The sequence below is a fragment of the Dipodomys merriami genome, unplaced genomic scaffold, assembly GCF_024711535.1.
Source record: "Dipodomys merriami isolate MVZ:Mamm:240054 unplaced genomic scaffold, mDipMer1.0.p SCAF_11, whole genome shotgun sequence".
NCBI classification, from domain to species: domain Eukaryota; kingdom Metazoa; phylum Chordata; class Mammalia; order Rodentia; family Heteromyidae; genus Dipodomys; species Dipodomys merriami.
This window is the reverse complement of record NW_027202382.1, coordinates 3758964-3782986: the sequence shown is the minus strand read 5'-3', so window position 1 is coordinate 3782986 and position 24023 is coordinate 3758964.

Genomic DNA, 24023 nt, shown 5'->3' with positions numbered 1-24023 from the left:
GTAGCTTCTCAAAAATCACATAACTTAGAGCCAGATACCGTGGCTCATGTCTGTAATCCTATATACTCAGGAGGCTGAGATGTGAGGATCATGGTTCAAAGCCAGACTGGGCAGGAAAATCTGTGAGACACTGATCTTCAATTAACCAACAAAAAAACTGGAAGTTGTGCTGTGGCTTAAGTGGCAGAATACTTGCCTTGAATTGAAGAGTTCAGGGATAGCGCCTAGGCCCAGAGTTCAAGCCCCATAACCAACTAAAAAATAGTAAGAATAATCACAAAACTTAGAGACAAAGTTTAGACTAGGAGCCCTAGTTTATGTCCTAGGATTTTGTCCATTGTAATCAAAATGATGATTTACACAAGTAGGCAAATGAGGGGAGAAATTTTTAATCATCATTTGAAATTTGAACTGTTAGAGGAAAGCTAATCCTATTAGATCTTTACTAGGGCTGGAGGAATGACACCATTGCAACAATGAGATGTACAAGACATTATGTCGAAAAATGAACTTTACAACTTTGGCGGGGGGGGGGGGGGAGGAGGGAGGAGGGAGTGGGAGGTGGGAAAGGATGGGAAGGGGAAACAAAGGAGGAGGCAACAATGCTTGATAAGAAATGTACTCATTACCTTGCCCATGTAATTGTAATCCCTCTATACAGTATTTTCACAAAAAAATAAAAGTTTGGTCTGCACTGGCCTATGGCTTCCACCAAGGAGGGAAGGCTGGTGGGGGGCTGGGGATTGAAAGAAGAGACTACAAATGAAAATATTTTCACCACCCCTCATTTACCTTTTGTCCTTCCTTCTTTCCTTCCTTTTCTTTCTATTTTTGTTTCTTTCTTCCTTCTTCATCCATTCCTCCTTTCTTCCCACATCCGTCCCTGCCTCATTCTTTCCTTCCTTCCCTCCTTCCCTCCTTCCTTCCTTCCCTCCTTCCTTCCTTCCTTCCTTCCTTCCTTCCTTCCTTCCTTCCTTCCTTCCTTCCTTCCTTCCTTCCTTCTTTCGCTCCCTCTTCCTGCCTTCCTTCCTTCCTCCTTCCCTCCCTCCTTCCTTCCCTCCCTCTCTCCCTCCTTTTCTTCCTTGTCTGTTTAGTCCTCTCTCTGATGATTTCCATGAAAGCAGTGGGAATGAATTAAGCAGGACCACCAAATTGTAGCTGCAGAATGGTTGCCACTCACACAAAAAAAAATCCATTAGTATTAATTGTCTTAAGTAAAATGGATAATAAATTGTTTGATTATATGGTTAAGTAGCAAGGACATGAGCCTAAACAGTATGTGTGCATTGAGCAATGAGCCCATTTCCATTTCTTAGCCACACACACAAGGCAATAAGAACATAGTATTAATGCTTAATTCATAGGGTTGAAAATTGAAGCCTCCCTGGGGGTGTAAAGGGAAAACACCAGCATTTGTGAGAAATTATGTTGCAGTCTCCTGTGGGAAATCATTGACATTAATGGTTATAAATCTGAATTCTGATGCTGAGCTTATAATGTGTTTTCTGACAAACAAATACTGATTATTTTGTGGTTCACTGGGTGAAAATTCCAACAAGAATTCTTGAGATTTAGATTTTGATGCCAGACCTACATTTATTTGTTGTTTCATAATTCTAGGTACCTTTTTTATCCAAGAGTCCTAATCTGAAAAAAATACCTCCTCAAAAATATAGTCTATTTTTCTTGTTTCATGAGTAACCTATATATGCATATAAACACTGTATACATGTCTGTATAAAGTAAAAAGCAAGTCCCTCAATTAGATGTTTTCCAAACCTTAGAAGTATGAAAATTTTGGTTTAGAAGCCTAAGAATTTATCAGAAATAAATGGACTGGTGAATCAAATGTGTAACTAAACCTCTGAAAATTAAATATACATATATGAATACATGCTAATATGTTAAAATGGCACATTGTATATAATAAATGATATTTGATCTGTCCCCCTTTCATATTTCTACTGTGAGTATGAATGGGATCTTTGAGCACTTCCATGATGAGGTTGTATAATATAGCCGGGTTGAAAAGATTTTGAAGACATAAATAAAGTCCTGACTTTAGAGTCAGCTGAGAGATTATCCTGACTGCGCTTGATTTAGTCAGATGAGCCCTTTTCAAAGGAGTTTGGAGGTGAGAGATACAAGGAATCGGAGATTCTTCAGTAAAATATATCCTGTTAACAGGATTCAGCCAACACCTTGATTATAACTGTGAGACCTTGAACAGAGCACCTAGGTAAATTGTGTTTGAATTCCTGACCCATGAAAATTAGTGATAAATGCATTATTTAATCCTTGGTCCCATACTCATGATAACATTATTCCACAATGTAATAAAACTAATGGAGAGTTTTTATTTAGTTAGTGAGGCTGTGTATAACTGTGAGATTACTTGGAGATAAGATTCTCATAGACTTTCCTGTCTGGGCTGGCTTTGAACTGAGATTCTCAGATCTCAGCCTCCTGAGTAGCTAGGATTACAGGCATGATCTGCCAGTGCCTGGCTTTTTGTATTGGTTTCTTATGGATGCTGTAACAAATTGCCATTACAGAGTGGTTTAAACTAAATTGAATTTATTCTCATATTACTAGAGGTCAGAAATTAAAAATCATTTCCCCTAAATTAAGATTAAGGCATCAGTAGGATTTTCCCTTTCTGAATGCTCTTCTGAGGACAGAATCAGTCTTTTTGCTTGAATTCCCCCATTTACAATTGCTATCATTCCAATCTCTCCGTATGTCATCAGGTTATGATTATATCAGGACAGCCAGATAATCTAGGATAATCTTCCCATTTCCAGATCTCTAGCTTAATCTTATCTTCAGAATCCATTTTGCTTAGAAGGCAGCATTCATAAATTCTGAGGCTTAGACTATGGACACCTGCGCAGAATGTTAATCATCCTACTGAAGTCTACTACCTCTAGTTTTTAAAGATTCACATACATAAGTTTCACACATGAACTACTTGCTCTCTATTCTGAGGCCCTCTAAAGTGTTACCCACACTCACTGCTGTTTTGATCCTGAAATGACTCTGAGATCAGGGTGAGGTAATGTGGATGGTAGTTACTATGGTCTGAATATGGATACTATCTCCTATAGGATGGAATACTGGTGGGTATTGTGGACCTTGAGATGTTGTGGCCTTATGGGTGGTCCTTAATTCATTGGGTAATGCCCCCAATCTTTCTTTTCAGTCTCTTTTCTTTTCTTTTCTTTTCTTTTCTTCCTGGCTCAAGATGTGAGCAGTTTATTCCAGGACACACATTTGCCAACAAACACCCTTAGAAGAGGCCCCAAAGCAATGGAACCACCCAGACTTCGACAATGACCTTCAAAACTGTGAGTTAAAGAGATATTTTCTCTCTGGAAATTAATTTCTGATGGTGTTTCATTGTAGTAATGCAAAGCTGGCTAACACAGTAGTAATGGTGGTAATGAATATGAATCTCTCGCAAATGTAACTCCAGTTTCACATATTTGTTTAGATACTTTGAGCATTTTTCTCTCTAATATTTATAGAAAATAAAAGTGTGATCTAAGCAGTCTTATTCTGAATGTCTATTTGTAACTCCTCAGAGAGTTGCTCAAATTAATTTACACTTAGTTCTGATGGTCAATCCTTAGATATTCCCAATTGTCTTTAAGGATCAGGCTTTTAGAAATTTATTTCTGGGGCTGGGGGTTTAGCCCAGCGGAAGGGCGCCCGCCTGGCACGCCCAAGGCCCTGTGTTCGGTTCTCAGCCCTGGTTTAAAAAAAAAAAAAGAAAGAAATTTATTTCTGCAGAAAGTTTTGCTTTCCTCTGTTATTCTTTCCAGATACTGGATGCCATAGTAATTAGCAGCATTGCTGTGTAGAGACAAAGCACATTACATGTCCAACCTTGACTATTCTGACTGTGGGGTTTTTTTTGGTTCATTTACAAATTCAATCAAATATGTCATGGTGGCTCTCTGAAACAACCTCTTAATACAATGATCCTGGGTTTGTTCTTATCATGACAAAGGTGATACATAGTGTCAAACCAAACACTTGTGCAATTGCCACCTTCTAGTTTGGCAGAATCTTGGTGCACCTCAGATGGGAGAAGACAAAATCAATGTATTTATTAAATTTTAGAGTCTGGTCTGGCTTTTCCAAATAGACTCTTGATTAGTATTGAGTAGAAATTAGGATATAATTGCTTAGGATTGGTGTATACAACAAAGCAAAGATTCAATGTCAAGGATTCAAACAATCATAAAAATCAGTTGAGTTACATGATGCTATCTATGGAACTGATGAACAGTTTAACATTTGTTTTGGTGGTTTTCATAGGAAACTTCTGAAATAAGTAACCTTTCTCTTTCTGGGGACTTTTTTCTTCAAAAAATGAAGCAATGTTAATGAAGACAGGGTCATAATAAAATTATATTAATGCGATGCTAAGTTGTGTGGTTACAGACGGTTTTGATTTTCAGTACAAATATTTTTTGAGAAAATACTTAGGGAATGGTGAACTTGAACATGAGGCTGAGAGTCCACTGGGGTAAGAAGCAAGTAGAATCAATTTCACAGTTGTATACAGTTGTATACAACAGTATAAATGGGTCCTGCTAATATGATGTTTAGAATGCAAAAGAATGCACCCAGCATAATTCTATTTTTAAATGTAAAAATCTACGAAGGTAACTGAATAGTCTTCCTTCTGGATGTATTCATGGATGGATAACTTAAAAGGGAAACTGAAATTATTGTCATTAAATTCAATGAAGTTCATAGAGTTGATTTGTATGCTCATGATATGTATAAAACATGATTCCCATAAATTTCCTGGTAAGCAATGGTTAGAATAATGTATGTGAAAGCTGAGAGATATCAGTAAATTATAATGATACTTAGGAATTCCCATTATGAATTTCTGAAAGTAGGACATGAAACTGTTCATGATACTGTATCTTCCAAATGAGATATATGTTGATATTATTGACAGAATAGGAAAAACAAAAATAGATTTTGGAGATAATGAAAAATATAATTGGGAAAAAATACAATTGGAATAATATAATTGGAGGTGCAAGTTTGAAGCTTCCAGGAGAGTTACAAACTAGACATAGGGACCTAGTAGGAGTCATCACAAATCAGGTTGTATTTGAAGCCAGGAGAACAGGTGGGTCATGAGAAGGTGAGCAGCCTGACAACAGAATTTCAGAACTCTGGCTTGTTGCAATGAGCAAGAGCAATGGCCATTGTTGCATCCTTTAGCTGTATTTTGGACAGAGATGAAACAAATCTCTTATTTTGGGGTCCTGATACTTCACAGTAAGATACTTCACAGGATTGTCACTGAATCAACTTCATTTTTAATTTAGAGCAATACAAGCATCTCCTAAAAGTAAAGTATTTTTTAGAGATTTCACGTGCATGTGACTATTTGTTCAGGAAGCAATAACTGCAGGAATGAGGTAACTATTGGTATCTAAGAAGTCTCTCTGCATTACAGAGAGTTGTTATGGGACATGACCATGATGGCTCAAAATGACTCCTGTGTAACTCCAAGATTTCTAGAGTTGTATCACAAGGACAGATACCCCAAGGATGACATTATGACCAGACTTGTAAAAAGCTCAGCATTAGTTCCCTGACACTTGGTTCATACGGTCTTTTATTGGCTTGATTATATCTCTCCTCCTTGGTTTGATGTCATACCGTTTCAGTTGAGAACTAATTTCTTGCTCTGGATAACCTATCAAATTTGGTGTTCCCATTTTGTTCACCTTAGTGTTGTCATTTAGATGTGTGGAATTTTCTACTTGGGGCAGTTTGGACTTTAGGAGGTTCAAACTATACTAAGTACCTTACTTTTTGAAGTAGCTTTTAAAAATAATCTTGAGTATGTAGAAAAGTTTTGAGAATCATAGAAAGAACCCTTACACAATCTATAGCCAGATTTATGAATTTTTTATCAGTTGTGTTATTATTTCTTTACATCTATGAGTACCCTGAATAAGTTAAAATATGATGCCCTTGCCCCTGTACACTTGCATTGTGTTTATCTTAGATGAGGAAAGCCTCTTAAATAACCCCAGTTCAGTTGTCTATATTATCAAATGTAACTTGGATATGATCCATATATGTATTCAACTTTCATCAATTATTCTAATAAAATCCTCTATATATTTTTTGTGAGGATCCAAATGTAGAATTGCACATTGCATTTGTAGTCATGTTTCTTTAGTCTTCAGTCTGGAAGAATTTGTCTTCCTTGACCTTGTTATTTTTTAATACTATAGGTTAATTATCCTGTAAAATGGCCCTCAATTTAGGATTGCCTATTTTCTTATAAGCAGATTTAGATTCTTCATTTTGACAGAATTTACTTCGAAGCAAAATCCTAAGCTATTTTTGTAAGTAGAAGTAAAGTACTGTTCCTATTTATGTGATCTTCTCCAATGCTGAATTTTTTTTACTTACTCTATTCTTGGTTAGGAGTCAGCTATTTTTATCTGGTACATTCAATAATCAAAAGAAATTTTAAAAGGGCATGTGTGTCAACCAAATCCAGGTATGGTAGATTTCAGTGACTCTGACTTGGTTCTATGGTGGAGGTTGGAATCTATGTGGATGTATTGTGTGTGTGTGTGAGAGAGAGAGAGAGAGAGAGAGAGAGAGAGAGAGAGAGAGAGAGAGAGAGAGAGAGAGAGAGAGAGAGAGAGAGAGAGAGAGAGAGAGAAGGAGCAAGAGAGAGAGAAGGAGAGAGAGAGAATGTTATCATAGAAGAAATACTGTGACACCCAACTTGTACCAACAGAAGCATTTCCCTCCCAAAGGGCTACTAACCTCTGCTTTTTGGCAGTCTCTGCATTAAAACCAGAACAAGCCAGGCCAAGCTAAAATGGAATTTCTAATAGCCATTCTGCAAAGTGCACTAAAAAGATTATGTATCCTAGAAAAGTCAATATTTGAAATTTGTTCATTGAAATCATTTTAAACAACAATATTAGCAGAAAATAAAACCTATTTAAATGCTGAATTTTTTTTGCTTACTCTTTTCTTGGTTATAGAGCCAGATATTTTTATCTGGTATATTCAATAAGAAAGAATAAGGATGGCCATGAGCCAAAAATCTAAGTACCAGAACATCAGTGTCAGTTAGGGCAAATAAGGAAAAAAGATTCCAGTTTAACCCAGAAGGTTATTCTTTATCCACATAGGGTGTTTACATCTAAAAACAAGACACCAGGAATTTACACAAGATCTCTGGGGAATGATCTTTATAGTTCATTGATGTATATACATTAGCTCTAGAGAAAAAGAGCATATGATTCTTTTTGAACACTGTGATTCTAGTCATCTCTTCAGTAATATTTTTGTTGCCATGGTGTTTGGAGTTAAAGAATTATTTGAGAGATCTGAGGATTGCAGTTCAAACCAACCCAAGCGGGATAGTTCATGAGACTCTTTTTTTTTTTTTTTTTGGTCTGGTCGTGGGGCCTGAAGCATGGGCCTGGGCACTGTCCTTCAGCTCTTCAGCTCAAGGCTAGCACTTGAGCCACAGCACCACTTCCGGCTTTTTTCTTTTTGCTTATGTGGTGCTGAGGAATGGACCCAGGGCCTCATGCATTGCAAGGCAAGTGCTCTGTCACTGAGCCAACTTCCCAGCCTGTTCATGAGACTCTTATCTCCAATTAACTATCAAAGAAAAAAAAGCCAGAAATGGAGCTATGGCTCAAGTGGTAAACTGCTAGCCTCTAGCAAAAAAGCTCAAGGACAGTGCATAGGCCGAGTAGTTCAAGGCCCAAGACTGTCATTCATGCATGCACACATACATGCATGCATGTGCGTACATACACACACACACACACACACACACACAAATTCTCCAAGAGCCATCGAGTAAGTCAATTGTATTTAGCCATGGCAATCAAGAGCCTGAATAAGTAGAGTAGGCTGAAACAGGTAGAAGCCACACCCCCTAGATACCAATGACAGATCTAGCAAACAAAAATACAGAAGTCCACTTAAATTTAAATTCAAATTAACAGCAAATCATTTTTGAGTATAAGAATATCTCAAATATTGGGTCTTGAATTTCATCTGTCAACCTTTCTCAGAGGAAACGACTTCATCTTGTTTTGTAATGCCTTTCTGTGCTACCCTGAAGACCTCTGAAGTACATGTGAATCAATCTTAGTGAATCCCCACTTGGGCTTTTGGGCTTTTACTTGGTACCTTTTAATTCTAATGGGTCATCAAGTTTCCCATCTCATAAAACATTAGAAACAGCAATTTGGAGAGGGGAGGGGACTGTCAGAGGCAAACCTGAAATATGAACAACACAGAATGCAACCAGGGAAGAAGAAAAAATTAACTTTGAAAATCAGACATAAGAATTAAAACAGCATTGGGTCACCACAGACTAAGAGAACAAAGCATTCTTATTTCCCAAGCCTATTGACTTATTGTACCCCCACCCACCTATACCCTCATCACCGCGGTTGATATAAACATTCTGGGACTTCAAAAAGAAGTCAAATTGTGTTTAGAATATCATATAATATACCTTTTATCCTTTTAATAATTAAATAAACACTGTCTCAGAAAGTAAAGCAACGTATGACATATTTGACAAAGATTTTAATACCAGCTAAAATCTAAAATGACAAGGTCTGGGTGTTTAATAACAGGAAAGCCTTCAAGGTAGGGAAAACAGAGCCTTCTAGAACAAATTGTTTCCTGAGACTTCCAAAACTGTCGACATTTTCCTGTTTCTAGTTTTATTATCAGTATGTTTCAGGTGAGTGTGTTAACCAAGTTGGAATTAGATGAATAATTTCCTTAATGTCTTATTTTTCTTGGCTCCTGGAGATCCTGTTCTCTCCAAACCATTTGCCTTTGAGGTCATAATTTCAACTGACTCAAGTCATACCTGTTGCTTTAAATAAGAATTTAACAAGCTTTTGGAAACCTTGGGACTCAGAAACACTAAGCATTTTGCTGGGGGTAGGGCAGAGAAGGAAGGAGTGTGCCATAGTTTCATTTTCAAAAGACTATGTCTTTACAGTAAAAGGCCTGACTCCTAAGAGTCCTTTTAAAGCTATGTAACCTTCCTGAACTAAAAATACCATTTCATTAATACTCATGTTCTCAAAGTTTTATGCCTCAATTTTATAAAAAAAAAAAAAAAGATAAATATGTCACCAAGCTAGGCTGTGCATATGGACAGAATTATCTTAAAGTAGATCCTGGAACCATTGGAATATGGATATACACGCAGAGTGAGACAGTCAAATGTCAAAAGAAATCTGTCGTCTTTTTAGCAGTTGAATAATTCAGATGACGTGCATTAAGCCAACTTTCTTAATTTCCCATTTCCCCCTCCCCCTTCTAATTCTTTCCTTTTCCTCCTGTGATCCTTCTCTCTCCCTCAAAGCTATTTGTTGCAGAGATGCCCTGGAAAGCAGGTGGTCTTCCTTAGATGAGAGCATCTGCTGCTCAGAATGAGAGGCGAAAGATCTAAAGGCAAAGGAAATGAATCCCATAGTCCCATAAATGACTTTACAAAAAGCCTTGTTTTTTTTTTTATTATTTTCTGTTGAATCAATCAAAACATTTTTATCATTCACAGTTAAACTGTATAAAGATAATGATCTTCCTCCTTTTATATTTCTGATACTGGGATTTGTTTCTTTCTGGGTCAGGTTTCTTCCCCTCCAATTTTACAAATGGTGTGGGTGGCTGCTGATGCTCTGTGTGTGTGTGTGTGTGTGTGTGTGTGTGTGTGTGTGTGTGTGTGTGTGTGTGTGTGTGTTTAAACCATTTGTTAATAATATCCTCTCAGCACTGACTCCAACCTTTATAGCTGTGATTGTTAGTGAGCCTTCAAGGGCACCTGGTGTGTTTTTATTCTTTCAGACCTAAAGGAAAAAAGAATTCTCTGGAGGACTTGGGGCTGGCTTATTAGCCAGAAAGAAGAAATCAGAAAGCCTAAGCTGGAAGGTTGAAAAAAATAGTTTTTAAACTAACCTTGAATGGACAAAGTGGTACAGCAGAAAGAACAAGGCTCAGAGCTCCTATGAATTTAAACCCCAGCCTGGCCACTTTAGTAAATTTGTGACACTGGTTATTTGAGAGCTGACATGGTAGGTTTTTAGGTTAATAGGTTAATGTGTAATATCACCTACAATACAAGGGGGAAAGATTTATTTTTTGAAGCTTAGTTTCCTCAAGTAAATATATTAAAATAGACCCATTCCACAAGTTTGCTGGAGGGACCAAATGAAAGCACCTCACATTTGTCCTGTGGACCTTTGAATGTCAGCTTCCTGTGAGGATAACCTCTCATTCCTCTCCTCATTCCTCCATCCAGCCCACATAAACCCTTGTAAACACCCACATGTGTGTACATGATAATAGGACCAGGATTCTTATTGTATCCTCTGTTTGTTAAGGGGAAAAACTGGGTAAGACTGAAACTTGTCCCAACCTGTTTTGTTATTGCAGTGAATTTTGATTCTCAAATAAAACCCTTTGTCTAGTTCAGGAGACCACTTAGGGTAGGGCCTACCTGAGACCCTGTCTTGGCAACCTGTCTATAGGGAGGAAATGAAGTGACCCAGTTTGGCAGCAGATATTTCCCTTTGAACTTCTGCCCATTTTGTCCTTTCTCTGTTTTTTCCCAAAGCTATGTAATGTGATAGTACACTGCCTGGATTCACTGTTTTAGGACCATGAAACAAATGTTTTCAGTTTGTCTGACAACACAAATGGCTCTAGCAGCTCATCAGTTGGACACCATTTTGGAATAACAGAAATTTCCAGGAACTGAGAATGTCTGCCAACATCATGTTTTCTCTTCTCACTTCCCCTGTCCTCCTCCTTGTTTTCTCCTCTAGGCCAGCTTCCCTTCCTGCCTCAGGCCTTCTGGCAGGCACATATAAGATTCTCACATCTCGGTAGAATCATGTGGACATAAACTCTCAATTGTTCTTTTGTCTTTTGATTTCTGCAAAGTTCTGCTTTTGGCTTCAGTGCCCGATGCTTGAGTTGTCTGTTGACCAAGAGAGATACACTCATCTAGGGATCTGATGTGGAGTAATGTCCTGAGCGGTAAAGGCTGGATATCAAATTAGTCAGTTGTGTTTGTGTTTACATTTCCAATGGGGAGTCAGAGAATTAAAGAATGAATAATATAATCAAGTACTGCACTAAAAGTAAACACAGCAAGCTTTGTGAGTAAAGAAAAACAGCCTAACCTCAACTTTTTTGATTTTGGATAACTTTTTTTTTTTTTAGAAAAAACAAATTTTTTTTTACAGCTTTACTGGTCTATAATTATGTAGCATAAGTAAAAGTACCATCCATTGAGTTTTTCCTAAATTTATAAAGATCGGCAGTGAACAACACAGTCGGAGTTCATAACTTTTTAATACTTCCCAAATCTATCTGTGATCAGTCCCCATTTATACGTACAGGCATCTAAATTTCACAAATATCTTTTCAACTTTTTTTTTTTGGGGGGGGGTCTGGTCATGGGGCCTGAACTCTGGGTCTGGTCACTGTCCCTCAGCTCTTCAGCTCAAGGCTAGCACTTGAGCCACAGCACCACTTCCGGCTCTTTTCTTTTTGCTTATGTGGCGCTAAGGAATGGAACCCAGGGCCTCATGCATGCAAGGCAAGCACTCTACCACTGAGCCACCTTCCCAGCCCTATCTTTGCAATTTTTACAAAGAAGCCTTGCATCCACAAACATGAATGGCCTCCAATCATGGACATATTCCTTAATCACTTTCAACAATCCTTCATAGTTTTCATTGTACAAACCTGAATTTATTTTTGCTAAGTTTGTGGTTAAGTATCTTGAGTCATTTTTTGTAATGGAATTAGTTCCATTACAAAAAGTGACATTAAAGTGACCTTTTTTGTTTACTCTCTCTTTTAATTTATTCTTTGAGATATAAAATGAGGTTATTGATTAAAGAAATATATATAGATATAGATATAGATATAGATATAGATATAGATATGTATACTTTTTTTTGTCAGTTGTGGGGCTTGAACTCTGGGCCTAGGCACTGTCCCTGCGCTTTTCAGCTCAAGGCGAACGCTCTACCACTTGAGCCACAGTGCCACTTCCAGTTTTCTAGTGGTTTATTGGAGATAAGAATCTCACAGACTTTCCTGCCCAGGCTGGCTTTGAACCATGATCCTCAGATCTCAGCCTCCTGAGTAGCTAGGATTACAGGTGTGAGCCACCGGCACCCGGCTTTAAAGAAATATTTTTCTATGAATTTCTCTCTGAGAATTCCTTTTACTGCATGGGGTAAGTTCTGATACCTTGTATTTTCCATTACAGTTATCTCAGAGTTTTTCTAACTGCCCTGTGATTTCTTTTTTGACCAATTTACATTAACTACATAGTCTTAGCTTAGATCTTCTCTACAGTTAGCACACTTAAAGGCATCTTACATAAAAAATAATAACTCAGAAGTAGGGAGAAGAGTGCAAATATCATAACATAGCAAAAGAAAACATCACAACCAGTGAGTAAATAATTATTTATTCAAATGCAGTTAATGTAAGTATAAAAGATTTTAGAAAGGGAACAGGTTCTCTCTTACGTTCTAAGAGAGAAAAAATAGTAGTAATAAATATTTCTGGTTTGTAGGGGATAAAAAGGACGTGCAAAGGAGGCAGACAAATGAAGAGAAGGAGGAAGAATGCAGTCAAAAGTTTAATATATAGCCTACAAAATTTAAGAGAAGTGAGAGAAGAGATAGGTTTAGAGGGATGATTGAAAGGGGTGACATTGATCAAGATGCATTGTGTTCATAAATTGCTTTATTGCATGCTAACTTTTGTACAAATACTTAAAGATAAAAATATTTCTGAAAAAGGATATTCATTTGTATCTGAGTTTTAAATATGAATTTTCATGACTTATATGATATTCTCCATAATAGTTACAGCTTTATTATTATCTATATTACATAAAATATGTTTCAAGATGGGGAGATTTTATAAATTAATGGTTATGTTTTCATTGGAGTTTTCTTGTAACTGAGTTATTTTTAAAAAGTTGTGTTATCTTTATTTGTATTACTCATATTCTGTCTAGCTAAAACGACCTTGGTTGGACTTCTATTCAATTAAATTTTACTATTGTACTCCAAAGCTAAACCATAATCATAAACATACAAGAAAAGTTATGGGTGAAAGACAGAACATTACAACCTGTCAACTGCCCTCTTTCCATCATTTGGAAATCTCTACTTGTGAGCAAGAAAGGTAGTGACCACACATTCTATGTTAGATGTTGATGCTCCTTTGTTAGATTTTATTATTATGCTTTGTGTACCAAGGGAAGGACTTTTGAAGGATAACCACAAAATCCAATGATATAGGGGTTGTTTTGATAATCTATGTGCATGTAGTCAGATGATGTAGTTGAATGTCATGGTCCTGAAATTTATAATTTTCATAATGTGGGGCAGAGTCAATATGTTTCAACCTCAGTTTTCTCATATATAAAGTGAAACTAATTCCTACATCTGACAGTTTTAAGTTGCTAGACCATGTGATGAAAACTGCAATTACTACATAATTGAAATGGACCATCACCACTCACAAGTGGACCTCCCTGCATCTTGAACAGTAACAATGTGCTGGCATATATATATATATATATATATATATATATATATATACATATATATACATATATACATATGTATATATATATATGAATATATATATATATGAATTTATATATATATGAATTGTCATTATCAAGAGTGAATATGTTTTGTGGGGACAAGTATTCCATTCAAAAGTATGCTAAGTTTCCAGAGTCTGGGTTATGAAGCTTATAAAACAAAGATATTTTATTTTCATTTTAAGCAAATGAATTTTTCCTCTACTTCTCATCCATAGCCATGATTTTGACCTGCCATTATGTTAGGAATGTTTAAACAGATATGACTGATCTATCCCATTATAAGGAAAAGGAGCTGAAGAAATAGCTCCTTTATTGATGGGTCAGATATGCAAGCTTATGCTAGTAAAATAATACTCTTAGCCAGCTTATGCTAGTAAAATAATACTCTTAGCCAGGAACATTAAAAAGAACAGGAGTATGTCACTAATATTTAGAAATCATTATTTAATAAATTATATGGCAACAGGTATCACTCTCAAATTATTTTAAGAATGAGTAGTATTAGAAGTAGCTTGAGTAATTTAGAAGGAAATCCACAGGCACTATGAAACTTCTGGTTCATGTCATATGTATGAGCAAATTAGAGTCAATTAAGTGAGCAAAAAATTTACTCTGGGTATTTACTATATCTTTAGTCTCTACTATTGGTTCAACATTACCTATGAGAAATGTATCCATCCAAATAGTTTTAAATGATTTAGAAAATGCAGTGCATTAGACATGGGTTTATTTTTCCTTTGTAATAAGTTTTTTTATTGTAAAAATACTGTACAGAGGGGGTTACAGTTACATGAGCAAGGTAATGAGTACATTTCCTATCAATCATTATTGCTTCCTCCTTTGTTTTTCCCCTACCATCCCTTCCCTCCCACCTCCACAACTACACTACTTCCCCCTACCCCGTTCCTCCCCCCCCCCTCGTATGGCTCTGTTTTCACTGTATTTGATGTTGGTTTACTTTGGGGAGGGGAAGGGAAAAAACAAAATGTTTAAATAGAGATACGGATTGACCCATTGTAACAATGAGATGTACAAAACACTATGTTGAAAAGCAAACTATTTTTCAATTTTTATTTGGAGAAAGGAGAAACAAGTATGAAAAATTCCTTTGCTCATTAGTGTCATTCAAGTTCATGAAAGTGAGCATCACTTTCCTTCACTAAAATTCAGTCATATGTCCAGATCTATTTCCAGGTTCTCTCTGTATGTGTGTGTGTGTGTGTGTGTGTGTGTGTGTGTGTGTGTGTGTGTGTGTGTGTATGTGTTGCTGAGATTTAGCTTACTACCTTGTATGTACTAGGCAAGCATACTATTGACGTATACCCTCAGTCCTTCACCTTTTCCTATATTTCTTTAATTGTGTGAGTCATATGATGGAAATTTGGCACAAGCAACATTTTCTTGCATGCTCTCTCATGAGAATACTTGATCTGTAGATATCTTACTAGCTCATTTTGGGATGGTGAAGGATTTGATGCATCAAGGAGATAAGTAGGTAGAAAGAAATAGCTTCCTAAACCCCTAAACCTACTTTAATGTTCATATCTGTATGTAAATTCCTGATCCTTATGTATCTGTTTTCTGGCCTGACATATTCATTTTCTTTTTTTTGGGGGGGGGTCTGGTCATGGAGCCAGAACTCTGGGTCTGGTCACTGTCCCTCAGCTCTTCAGCTCAAGGCTAGCACTCTACCACTTGGGCCATAGCACCACTTCCAACTTTTTTCTTTTTGCTTATGTGGTGCTGAGGAATCGAACCCAGGGCCTCAGGCATGCAAGGCAAGCGCTCTACCACTGAGCCACCTTCCCAGCCCAATGGCCTGACATATTCATAGCAGATAAAATTATATACCTTTTTTGCAGAATACTTCAAAATGTGGTACAAGTGAGAAGAAATGACATTGTTCATTGAAGTAAACACTTACACCATTACCTCCTGATGTATTTTTTATGACATCATTATCACTAAGTTCATGAAATTGTGACAGTCAGGGAGCCAATATTAATGAGTGCTGAATATCCTATGGGTTGTAACTGTTAGGAGTATTTATTTACATAGGCAATTCAGCACTTGATTCTGTTATATCACTATAGTAGACGTTAGACTTTCATCTGCCTCATAAAGTCATGGCTGAATATTTTGTGTGGGACAATTGGGAATCCATGCATTCACTCAGCTTATGCCTTACTAGGAACTAGCTCTGCTCTCTCAAGGCCAACAGTTAACTAAGGCAGTGTAAGATCAATAAAAGGAGATTCAGACTATGGAGGTTCTGGAATGGATAGGAAACAAGAAGAGGAAAGTACCAATCCCTCATACATATGCAGCACCAGATGGAGAGAGAGAATTTTTACAACAGGGAATTGGAAAGCAGCCAATGTGGCTGTAGAAATTCAGGTGTGTGTGTGGGGGGGTGTCTCAGTCTGGCCAGGCTGCTGTAACAAAACATCAGATGTTGGACAGCTTCTAAACAACAGAAATTTTTTTTGTCACAGCTCTGGAGGCTGGGTAGCATAGGACCAAGCACCTACAAATTCAAAGTCTGGTGAAGGCCTGGTTCAAAGGCAGTCATCATTTTTTACTGTGACTTTACATGGTAGAAGAAGTGAGGGAGTTTTCTGAGTTTCTTTCATAGAACACTGCATTCATGAAATCTGCCCTCATCTCCTAACCACCCCCATTTTGACACATGAATTTGGGTGGGAGGGACACATATGTTCAGACCTTAATAGGGAGGAAAAAAGACAAGAAATGGAGGCCAATTCAAGGAAATTAACCTCAATTGAAAGCACCTTCATGAAAGGACTGAGGAGAGCAAACAAAAGGTAATAGAACACTCACAAAAAGTTGCTTTTCCTCCACTCCTGTGCCCCTCTGTTGTGGCATCTTTACAATGTGCTGGAGCTCACTGGCTTTGTAGCTCTCCATCACTTGTCTAGGACACACAAGAACAGGTAGGCAGGGCAGTAGCCAACAGGTAGCAACTTATTAGACAGATGGCTGAGGGAAAGAGGGGATAAACTGAGCCACACAGTAAAGAAAGGCTATCTAAGGCAGAGAAGAAGAGAGCAAGGTTTAGCAGAAGCTAATGAACATATATCAGAACTTGGATGATGTCAGATATACCATGATATTAAGAATAGAAAAGTCTGTTTTGCAATATCTCAGTTTCAAGCATTTTAATTCAGAAAAATGTACATGCTGAGTTCCTGCTTTTAGAAAAGTAGAGGTAGCTAAGGAGGATAAATCCATATGTTTCTGATTCATTTACACAAAACTCATTGAAATTCAGCTTAGTGCAGGGTGATTGAATGTCATATATACCAGTGCACAGCATAGTAATCATTTTAAGCCATTTTATGACGCTCCAGGAAGTCTCCAAGAATAAACAAGAAAACCCAAAGTACTAGCAGTACAGTCTAAAAGAGAAAGCCAGAAATAGCTTGATGAGTGTCTACATTTCCAAGTTCAACAGTCTGCTGTGAAAAATCCAAAGTTTTTTTTATGCTGCCCTGGAGCCAAGGAAACAGCAGTCAGACATGACAATTGGAGAAGAGGTAGAGTCCTCACCAAAAAATGTTTATCAGAGCAATGAGAATGAAAGGACATGATAAAAAATTCAAGTGGGGTAGAGAATGAGGCTAGATCCAGAACTCTAAGTGGATTGAAGAGAAAACAAAACAAACAGGAAAAGACAGTGGTATATATACACAATGGAATTCTATGCGTCCATCAAAAAGAATGACATAGCCCCATTTGTTAGGAAATGGAAAGACTTGGAAAAAATTATATTAAGTGAGGTAAGCCAGGCCCAAAGAAACATAAGTCCCATGGTTTCCCTTATTGTGCAATAACCAGTGTATGTCTGAGTCAAGCAGAAAAGGTTAGACAAGTTGATGTTAGGGAAATTAACCCCAAGATAAGTATTCAAATGTTTTTTTTTCTTTCATGCAATTGTTTCTAACATATTTATAAGATGTTTTCTTTGTTGCTTTGTATGTTCCTCCCCCACGGTATAACCCCTGCTTTCACTGTATTTGATGTTGGTATAATTTGTGGAGGAGAAGGGAAAAAACAAATCGTTTAAATAGGGATACAGGTGGACCCATTGCAACAATGAGATATACAAGCCGTTATGTTGAAAAACGAACTTTACAACTTTGGTGGGGGGGAGGATTAGGAGGTGGGGGGGGTAATGGGAAGGGATGGGAAGGGAAAACAAAGGAGGAGGCAACAGTGCTTGATAAGAAATGTACTCGTTATCTTGCCCATGTAATTGTAACCCCTCTGTACAGTATTTTCACAATAAAAAAAATTAAACTTAAAAAAAAGAATAGGTCAGAAAGTTAGAAACAAATCTCACCTTCAATGAATAAAATTTTATGACTACAATGTTAAATGAGCTCAATAATTCATCATTTCAATGCTTAGTTTTATTTTATATACTAATTCAGCAGCGGAGAGACATGTTACCATAACTCAAGGGAGAAAAGAAGAATATAATCTAACATCTTACATGGTAGCTGGAGAAAAGGTAGGGTGAGGTGAACTTCTGGATGGAGCAACTACAAAGGAAGCACTATTGTTGAAATCTCTTTATCTTGAGATTGCTAAAATATACCCATGTGATCACATTAAGGAAGTTATTTAAAATGCGCATTTGGGCATCATCAGCATATGGAATCAACAATTTTAAAACCTCACCATCATTGAAAACTTTAAATAAGAATAGCTAATATATATTGAATGTTGCAATATGTAGGGGCTACTTTATTTAATCCTTATAATTGTCCTGTGAGCTAGAAACAGTTATTATCTTCAATTTACATATAAGAAAATAAGAAATTTAAAGTTTCTTCTCAGTCAAATTGAATCCGATGAAACCCTACACACCAGGGACAGGATGGGACGAAGGTGACAATCAAAGCTTAGCCTCCCATACTGGGAGCTTAAAATCAGATCTGTAGTGTTATACTCCTATATAATAACACACTGCCAAAAATGACCATACAGGCTTTTAAGCCTCCAAAATGAAATACAAAGCAAAAGGAGGAAATGCTTTAAAAAATATTTCATGGTAGCTGGCTCATGCCTGTAACCTTAGCTGCTCAAGATGATGAGATCTGAAGATCATGATTCCAAGCCAGGCCTGGCAGGAAAAGTCCATGAGACTCTTGTTTTGTGTTTTTGTTTTGTTTTTGTGTGCTAGTACTGGGGTTTGAATTAAGGGCCTGGGCATGGTTCCCTGAGCCTATGTGGTCAAGGCTAGTGCTCTACCACTTGAGCCACAGCTCTATTTCTGGCTTTTTTCATAGTTAATTGGAGATAAGAGTCTCACGACCAGCTTTTCCTGACAAGGCTAGCTTTGAACCACGAAGCCTGGCCTCCATGACACTCATCTCCAAAAAGTCAGAAATGGAGGTGTGGATCAAGTGGTAGAATGCTAGCGTGGAGGAAAACAAGCTAAGGGACAGAATCCAGGTCCTAAATTCAAGCCCCAGAACCAGCACAAAAATAAATAAATATATTCCATGGTAATACAAAGACGTGAAGAATGACTTTGCTTTAATATGTGACCTAGAAAATAGTAGCTTTTAGTGAAGGTTCCATGTATGCTTGCATAAGACATAACCACATTATGATCATTGGCAACACTATCTATCTATCTATCTATCTATCTATCTATCTATCTATCTATATCTATCTATCTATCTATCTACATCATTAACTTTGTTTATACTGATTTGCTATGTATTCTGTCACTGAAATCCATAACACCATGATTATTGCTTGTTTTTGTAGTTCTGTCATTTTCCTTCATATTTATAGACATTTTATGTTGATGTACATAAGTCACACTGATTAAGTTTTTAACACTATCAAAGCTCTATCATTATGAACTGACTGTCCTTATTCAGATTATCTTTATATTTCAGCTGTTACATTTAGTCCATTTCATATAATTATTGATATATCTGGGGTTGAACCTAGCATCTGTGTATTATCCAATATTATTTATATCATATATTCCTTTTGTGTTCTCTTAGTTTAGTTACTTATGCTTTCCTCTGTTGATTTGACAGTATTGCACACCTATCATATTTCTTAATTCAGGTTGTTTTTATCCCTTTCCAATCATGACCTTGTTATAACAGAGCAACTGCACGTTTGGGAGTGAAATACAGTGGATTGTTTCCTATTTTAGTGACTATCACTGTTTTTTTTGTGGTTTTGTTTTGTTTTGTTTTGTTTTTTGTTGGCCATGGGACTTGAATTCGGGGCTTGGGTGCTATACCTGAGCTCTTTTAGCTCAAGGCTAGCACTCTAACACAGAGTCACAGTTCGTTTTCCAGCTATGAACTAAGTAAAAACTCCAAGAAAACACTTTATTGAAATCACTAACTTTGTGTTCTGACACAGTAAGGTAAAACATTATGAATTATATGAATGTTTTCACATATGTTTAAGCATATCGTTGCTGCATGATGGACTAGTCTCCCTATTTCCTTATTCTTTAAAAGAATAAAAAGTCTTCAGCCCATCATAAAGTCTTTCTGTTGCTAGATAATTCAGTGACATCTTTGCCACATAGAGTTTTTTTCTTTTCAATGATTTGTCCTCTAACTGGAAAGGAAAGCTCCAAAAACCTAAAAGTTGGGATTACTGACAAAATATAGTCTGATAGCTAAAATAAGATTTGTTGGGATCCTTGACCTACATTATTCTGGAAGAATTTTTAAACCTTAGTTTGGCTACTTATAAAATTGCTTCACATTAGAAATATTAAGATCTTTGTTTCAAGAAAAATGTAGTAAGAGGGATTACTTTTGAACATTCCTTTTTGTTTTAGAGACAGCTTTATTAATTGGTATGTTCCTTGCCAGCTGAAGCTGTACTCTTATTTGTTTCAGTGCCTGTTTCAGATTTTCACTTCCTTGTTTTGTATGTTGCTTCCTTTAATTACTTTGTTATACATGTGTCAAGGAGAATATTTTTCAGTCTAACTCTGTGGGCCTGAAAAACATGAAGCAATTTCTCTAAATAATATCCCATTTGACACATTATTGGCCTGTGTTCTTTCCCTTCAATTTAGGCCAGGGTAAAGATGCTTCTTTACCAATGGAGACAGATCCTCCTAACAGATTTGATCACATATGTATGTTCCACTGTGCTTCAAGTGGTTAAGAGTCAGATGCTGATAATGTTGCATCCATGTTTGGATTGCTAATCAATTTATATGTCTTCAAAAGAGATAACGTAGGAAGACTCAAAATATTTTAGTCAACAAATACTTACTGAGCAGTATGTGCCAGGCTCTTTGCTAAGCAGCTCAAGGATATAACAACCAAAGTCAGAGTTTTGTGGGGATTGTACTTAAACAAGTTGACTTAGAGCAGTTAGCATTGTTCTATGGTTTTGATAGACTCTTGTAGGGCTTGGCTCTTCTCCAAGCTAGAGGGTTCAGTAACTGAGGAGAAGAATCATAGCCTCTAAGAACTAAGGGAACTAAGGGCTCCCTGTAGTCTTCCTGGCTGTTCCACATGGATTTTGAATGTGGTGGCACATGCCTGGAATTCCAGTAGATGAGAGGCTGAGGCTTCTTGATAGTAAGGTTCAAAGAGGCTAGAAAGTTAGAGACTCAAATAAATAAAGAAAGAAGGAAGTAGATAGAAGCAGTATGCTAGAAGGTTATTGGGGAGAAACACATCTTAAGGGAAAAGATAAATTTGGATTTAAAAATTGAAAGGTCATAGTAAGATCAAATAACAAGTAAGATTCTCTGGTGAACTGCAGGGGTGGGGGTAGGGCCACTATGAAACAGTGGTCAACCTCCACTGAGAAGCAGCTTTGATTTCTGCCACTGTGGATAATTTACTACTTCTCAACTTTCAAAGTATCTCTCTGAAGATGATTAAATTTCAGTTGAGTTGTGACCCTCGGATGTTTTGTTTTTTTCCTTTTTTTCCCATTACTTGCCTTGAATGTCATACAGTGTATTTTCAAGCTGTAACCAAGTAAACCCTTGGTTTCCAGCAATCTCAGCAGGAAAAATGTTGTTTCTATCTCAGAGGACATATGGCTTTAAGACAAAGAGGAACCCAATTTGCATTTCTGTTGACAATCAATTTTAACTGTCCATGTCCAACGCTTGGTGTTGCCATTTGGGCATAAGGTTGGGCTTTGTCCTCCTAAATACTTCCTTACTCTGGAAATTCCACCACCTGACAGATGCAATAGAGAAGTATGCGAGGTCAGCCTATTCCTTTATTTTCCTTTCCTTCTTTTTCAGAAGTGTTTAGATAGTCTGGAAGATGGATCCCAACACATTGGTTTGATACATGCTGGTCACTCCCTACACAGTGGGCACCTGTCTTTAATCCTTAATTTAGGACCAGTCATCTTGAATGCCTTGGTACCCAAAGCCACACAAAAGCAGGATTGTGGATCACCAGAGTTCTTCTTTATAAAGGAGAGCTGCCAGTATTTGGGAAGGCTTTTGATGTGATAGCCACTGGGAGATTAGCCAGCTTGGGTGTGAGTGGATCTGTTCTTTATTGCCTCTTTCCGCAGCTGTTCTCTCTATAATGTGGAGAGCATGACTCTAGAGGCAGCCTATCAAGTTCAATCCTGTTACCAACTTTGTGACTGTGGGCAAGTTATTTGATCACTCACACCTTGATTTTTCTCTCTTGTATAATTTGGTATAATAAAACTCGTTCCATTATAGGACTGTGAAAATGAAACAAATATACATGGAGAGCCAATAGAAGAGTGTGAACGTACTGCAATAACATAGAAATGTCTTCTTTCCATGTCTTCAATTTCAACTTATGTGCCGCAGTCTCAGGAAAACCTCCTCATCTTATAGATGAAACCAGTTGCTTTGTACATGCCGTCAGAGATACCTATGCTTCCTTTGCCATCTTCTTCCTATCCATCCTGGCCTCTTGTGACCCAGGGATGGGATGGAATAGGATGGCCAGTGTGGCCGCTGCCCTGACACCAATTCTGCCTCCCACTGTTCAGTGTGTGAAGCCATCCTTCTAGCTTCTTGGAACCTTTCTCAGGATCCTGTCCCCCCAAATCTTGCTGCTGCTCCCACAGCATTTAGGGTAGGCTTTCTTCTTTGTGAGTGCAGCCACTCAGGATTCACAGGTCCTTCGGATAAGTGTTAGAATGCATTCCCCATCTCTGAAGTGGATATAGTAAAAGGCTACACATGCATGTTCTTCACTCATGGGGCCTTGGACATAGAAGGTAAGTCATAAACATCTCACAGCTATCAAGGAGTCTCCTCTCTGGGCTCCATTTCTAAGGATTAAATAACTATGGTTTCTGTTCTTTCTTCAGGAATTTTAGTTCTAGGGATTATAGAGCCTGTCTGTCCTCTCCATAAGTCCTCTCCACTGTTTGTTTCAGAAGGCTTAGATACCCTTGTAAAAATGAAATTCCCATGCCTTCTCAGATATTACAGAGTTTCTTGGGGGATGAGGCTTAATTCAGATGTCTTTTATGAATATCTTTAAATGGGGCTGTTCTTTTCTTCCCTAAGTAGCATCTGTTCCTACCCTGTCTTGCTTGCTTATCATATAATTAAGTTTAGAGCTGCCTTCTAGAAATTACTGGACTAGTGGCCAGCTGAAGATCTGTGTGTGTGTGTGTGTGTGTGTGTGTGTGTGTGTGTGTGTGTGTGTGTTAATCCTGGGGCTTGAACTCAGGGTCCGGGCACTTTCTCTGAGCTTCTTTTGCTCAAGATTAGCACTCTGCCTCTTTAGCTCCACATCCATTTTTTGGTTTTAGTTGTTGATAGTTAATTGGAGATATGAATCTCACAGACTTTCCTGCCTGGGCTGACTTCAAACAGCAATCCTCAGATGTCAGCCTCTGGATTAGCTAGGATTACCGGTGTAAGCCACCAGCACTCAGTCAGAGATATATTCTCTTGACACCATTCCGTTCCTGCCACAGTTTGCCCACTAGCTTCAGTGTCTCCCCATGCCATACTTTCCATGCCAGGAAGCACTAAACAACTGCCACAGGATGACAGGCTCGGTACTCCAGGGCCTAGCCTGTCTGCCCTCTTTTTGTCTCATGATAGTACTTAGAACTGCTGCAGCCACAATGAAGAGTCTGGCACCCAAGGGGGTAAGAATGGAGACTCTCAGCAGCAAGCCTACCTGTCAAGTGCTTTGGGGATTAGGAGTGCCCATTGCCAGCTCCTCACTCTGGAAGAACTTGATGGGTGGGCATCCTGCCAAGAGGCAGTGCTCAAGACCCTTCTGTGTATGTGCTTCTCAGACACCCAACTGGCTACTTAGCT